The sequence below is a fragment of the Tupaia chinensis genome, unplaced genomic scaffold, assembly GCF_000334495.1.
Source record: "Tupaia chinensis unplaced genomic scaffold, TupChi_1.0 Scaffold147417_1, whole genome shotgun sequence".
In the NCBI taxonomy this organism is placed as follows: domain Eukaryota; kingdom Metazoa; phylum Chordata; class Mammalia; order Scandentia; family Tupaiidae; genus Tupaia; species Tupaia belangeri.
In genome coordinates, this window is record NW_006207268.1 from 1,139,807 (window position 1) to 1,144,394 (window position 4,588).

The 4,588-nt window shown below is 36.6% G+C and overlaps 1 long non-coding RNA gene and 1 other non-coding gene across 2 annotated transcripts in view; both read right to left on the minus strand.

Moving 5' to 3' along the window:
* Positions 1–4,588, minus strand: part of LOC102487850 (uncharacterized) — a 16,092-nt gene that overhangs the window by 4,642 nt on the left and 6,862 nt on the right. The window contains exon 2 of the long non-coding RNA XR_003548098.1: positions 2,409–2,574. This is a non-coding gene — a long non-coding RNA (uncharacterized LOC102487850). The remainder of the gene's footprint in view (positions 1–2,408; positions 2,575–4,588) is intronic.
* On the minus strand, positions 2,286–2,418 carry LOC114006380 (small nucleolar RNA SNORA71). The gene has a single exon (XR_003548100.1). It is a non-coding gene; the product is annotated as a small nucleolar RNA SNORA71 (small nucleolar RNA).

The following is a 4,588-nucleotide window of genomic DNA, read 5'->3' on the forward strand; positions in this document are numbered from 1 at the left end:
TAAAGTTAATAAAGTAGGTTTATAATCGGTGTAAATATATTCCACAGACTTTGGAAAACATAGTCATGCGACTTCTTTATAAAGATGAGTGTAGATATGTTAGAGAGATTTTTCAAACTTACATAAGACATATGAAATTTACTAAATTTTGATAAAAATTACATTTTCAATATTAAAACTTATCATCCAGAATAAGACCAATTATTTCTTGTATTCAAGGATTCTGTCTCTTACAAAATTTAACATATTTATATTTTTTCATATAGACTATAAAATATATTTCTAAGCTTGCTTCTTTTTAAAATATAATTAATTTACTTTCATTTGTTATTATTACTATTTTAAAATTTGCTATAGGGCACATACACTTAACAGAGAGACAGAAAGAGAGAGGGAAAGTAAGGAAGCAAATGGCCAGATTCAGGATTCAAACCACATCTGGCCATGTGGGAGTGTAGCAACTCAATCACCTCGCCATCTGCTGGTCCCCTAAGCTTACTTCTTGATATTTCATATTTTCTGTTTCCTATTATGAAATAGATGCTTACTTTATCATGATTTCTAAATTTCCTATTAAAACATATACAATTGCTTTTTTGTACATGCATTTTGGAATAGTCAAATTACTAAACAAATTGTAGTGACTTGATGAGTTTCATTGATTTTTTTTTTAGGTTACTTATAGGTAAATAAATGTCTTATTTCGGCTTTTTTCTCTCTCATTCTTTTTCCTTGTTTTTTTTTAGAGGCTAAAATTAGTGATAGATTTCTTTCTTATTCTTTCTTCAACAATAATGCCTTTATTCTTTAACCAGTAAGCATAACATTAGCCAGAGGTTTTGTTTTTTTAAATCATCCTCTTTTTCAACGCAGGTGAGTATTACGAATTATAGAAATACAAGGAGTAAAACAAAGATCATTGATAAATTCAGTAACATCTCAATAAATTTTTTTGAGAAGTTTTTGCTATAGGGCACATGTGCTCGCCAGAAAGACAGAGAGAGACAGAGAGACAGAAAGTGAAAAATCACCCACCCCCAGCGGGAATGGCCATGCTGCAATCCCTTCTCCTCTGTTCTCCTCTTGGGATCTTGAGCATGCACACACACGCGTCCAGTGTGAGTTTAGGCCACCGGGTCTGGGACTTGAACCACAGTCGACTATATGAGAGTCCAGCAACATAGCCATTACACCAACTGCTGGTCCCTCACTAAAAATATTAATGAAAATATAAATGTCCTGGAATTTATTCAGGAAGGAGAGTTTTAAAAAATAGTCCAAACTTTATAAAAATAAAAAAGAAAAACAGTGAGAAGAAATTTGTCCTGTCTGGTAATAAATATACTTACAAAATATAATAAAAAATATAGTTACAAAATTAAAATAGTGTGTTCATTCAACTACTCAATATTTATTGACCGTAGGGTTGCTAGATATAACAAATAAAAAATACAGAACATCAGTTAAATTTGTATTTAAAATAAACAATAAATAGCTTTTGATTGTAAATATGTCCCATGCAATATTTGGGTACAGTACTACTTTTTTTTTTTTCCTGCAATAGATAAGAAGTCAGGAAGGAGCACCCAGATTATCCCTGCTCAGAGCAGGGCGTGGCAGGCACTGGGAAGGGACAGCAGACACCAAATAGCATTCCAACACTGTTGACTGCTGCTCTCTAAGTAAACATTATTTCCTAATGAAAAAGAAAGTAGTGGGGACCAGCAGTTAGTGTAATGGCTATGTCGCTGGACTCCCATGTAGTCAACTGCTGTTTGCATCCCTGACCCGGTGGCTTAAAACTCACGCCGGGCACGTGTGCATGCGTGCCCAAGATCCTGAGAGGAGAATGGAGGAGAAGGGATTGCGGCGTGGCCATCTCCCCTGGGGGATGATTTCTCGCTTTCTGTCTCTCTGTCTCTGTCTGTCTGGTGAGCGCACACGTCCTATGGCAAAAACCTCTCAAAAAAAAAAAAAGGAAAAAGAAAAGAAAAAAAAGAGAAAGTAGTCAACTTGAACGAGGGAGACACTAATGGTCTATGCAGGATGGCCAAACACTAAGAGCACGTGACCAAGCGACAGGCTGAAATGGACGTCAAAGTCAGGTTTGAGGAGTGCCATGGTTGCCTGGTAGTGACCTTGCTGATCATCCAGGAAAACTTAAGGGACACACATGGCCCCCCAACAGGGGGGCAGGAAGTGAAAACCCACAATGACAATAACACACACATGGCAGCCCCAATGTCCTGGAGGCCCAAAGTGCATGCAGAGCTGCGAAGCAGGAGTGTGGGAAAGCTCTCAGAACTGAAAGGCAAATACATGGACCCTCCAAACATTGGGCAACCCTTTCCCATTTCCTCTGTCTGCACTACCAATGACCAGGACACGAGCAGTCCGTGATCACTTACCAATGCAGGGGGTACAGTATTACTGATGATATAGCACCAACCCAAGGAATGCTGGCAGTCATTGAGATCTGGAAGTCAGGAAATAGAGTCTCTGGAGGTAAGGTGGGCCTGCTCACACCTTGATTTCAGCCAGATGATTCTTACTTCAGACTTTTGGCCTCCACAACTGTAAAAGAATAAATTTCTATTGTACTAGCCATTTAGTTTGTGCTAATTTGTTACAGTGGTCAAATATACCCCTCAGAAGAGGAATGGTTATACAAATTATGTTCTGTTTGTATATGAATCTTAATAATATTTTTTAAAAATTGAGGGTCAATATATTTTATGGAAAACATTTCAGATTTGCAATTGGATAATATTTAGGGTATAATCTCATTTATATACAAAAGAAAAAAGTAAACCTCTATATATGTACATGTAAGTATGTAGGGAAGTACTTGTCTGAATGTTAATTTTAAATGTTAAGTGCAGTACTTACCTGAAGGAAGGATGTAGGCTACAGCAAGAAGGAAGGAGAATTTTCACAGTATTGTATTGTTTACATATTTTGCAACATGCATATATTCGTATATTATTTATACCAGTTTTTAAAGGGAAAAAGCATGGTAGGAATTTTCCCCAAACTCCATTTTTACAGTTTCCAAATGGCCAGTCTCTCTGCACACTTACTCAGTGTTTGTCAACTTCATCAGACTTCAAGTTCCTTGAGAGTAAGAGCCTCATTCGGCTTATCTGTTTTTGTTTCAGCATCTAATGCCTTACCATCACATATTATGTTCTCAGAACATATGTGTGGAACGAATGATGGACTAAAACATCGATCAGCAGGAGCCAAAGGTGAGCTTATGGATGAACTGACAGCAAAGGTAGATTGAAAAGGTAGTAGAAATGACCCACATATCTTTTTTTCTTTAGTCTTTTACCACCAAAACCACGACAACAGCAACTTAACCAAGAAGATTACACCCAAATGCCTCACCTATGTTTTTGTCACTTAACTTCCTGTAATAAGCTCTAAATATTTCAAGGGGATTCCCTTTGACACTGCTCTGATTAGAATGAAGAGGACAGCCTTGTCTTTCAGAAGTAATATGGTGAATCAGTGCTTCTAGATACCAGGCAAACTCAGAATGACATTCGTAGAAACAAGCATGGCTCGTTTCTTATGGAAGTTTCCAGGACAGATGCCGATGTCTCTGCCATTCATTCACCATTAAGGGAAAGGACTTGCTTGATTGAGGAAAGGTAGGGAATTGAGCCAGTTGACTGCATTGGTTGGTTAATGTCCCACAGTGACTATGGCTGGCATGGACAAGGTCTGTAGGGGATTAATGCAGAACGCTCTAGAGCATAATGAGTTTAAGGAAAAATTAGCCTGAAAAAATAAATCACTTAGCTTCAAATGTCTAGTGCTATTTATAGAAGTTGCAGGTTAAATTTCACTTCACTGACTTTGTCCTTTACATTGACAAGCTAGATAAGATGATCTCGTCTTAAATAATCTTTTGTGTTTAGGTATTTCTCCAGCAGTTTTGTGTTACAATTTAAAAATAGACTAGCCTGTGACTATACTCATGTTGGCTATAGTATTTTGAACTTGATTTCTGAGACTGCTGACAGCTTTTGAAAGATTAACAACTAGCAGCAAGAAAAGCTCCCACAGAATCTATTCTATGGATGTTTTTCCCCAGAAAAGAAAAAAAGACATCATTTAGCAGATAATATATTGCAATAAAAATATGGTTATGCAATAATGGTTCATTAATACAATAAATCATAACATAACCTTTTCTATTAAATGTAAAAAGCAATTTATTGAAATGAAGACATTTTCTTCCCTATGGCATATTTCTATAGCTGTTGGTTTGAAAGGAATTTTTTATTATTATTCAAAACAGTCATTTTGATTTGCACAGGAGATAACAGTTGTTCATGACATTTTTATTTCTGCATAAACAAATTTCCATTTTGGTGAAGGTTAATACAGTAGGAATTTGTTTTTACTTTGGGATATACCGTGGTATCGCCGAAGCACTCTGGTATGGAACCCCTAATTTATCCTTTATGCCTCTATGATCTTGTCAGTGCTACATGTCTCCCTTAGTTTTTCTAATCTAAAATAATCCCAGCGAAATCCTTTGATTGTCTGTTTGGACCTGCTCCATTCCTAAAGCAGG